The sequence below is a fragment of the Physeter macrocephalus genome, chromosome 7, assembly GCF_002837175.3.
Source record: "Physeter macrocephalus isolate SW-GA chromosome 7, ASM283717v5, whole genome shotgun sequence".
NCBI classification, from domain to species: Eukaryota; Metazoa; Chordata; class Mammalia; order Artiodactyla; family Physeteridae; genus Physeter; species Physeter macrocephalus.
The window spans coordinates 16,392,642-16,393,079 of NC_041220.1; positions in this window are offsets into that span (position 1 = coordinate 16,392,642).

Consider the following 438-nt stretch of genomic DNA (forward strand, 5'->3'; position numbering starts at 1 on the left):
TTAATTTTGTATCCTGCTACTTTACCAAATTCATTGATTAGCTCTAGTAGTTTTCTGATAGCATCTTTAGGATTCTCTATGTATAGTATCATGTCCTCTGCAAACAGTGACAGCTTTACTTCTTTTCCAATTTGGATTCTTTTATTTCTTTTTCTTCTCTGATTGCTGTGGCTAAAACTTCCAAAACTATGTTGAATAAGAGTGATGAGAGTGGGCAACCTTGTCTTGTTCCTGATCTTAGTGGAAATGGTTTCAGTTTTCACCACTGAGGACGATGTTGGCTGTGGATTTGTCATATATGGCCTTTATTATGTTGAGGAAAGTTCCCTCTATGCCTATTTTCTGCAAGGTTTTTTTTTATCATAAATCGGTGTTGAATTTTGTCAAAACCTTTCTCTGCATCTATTGAGATGATCATATGGTTTTTCTCCTTCAATT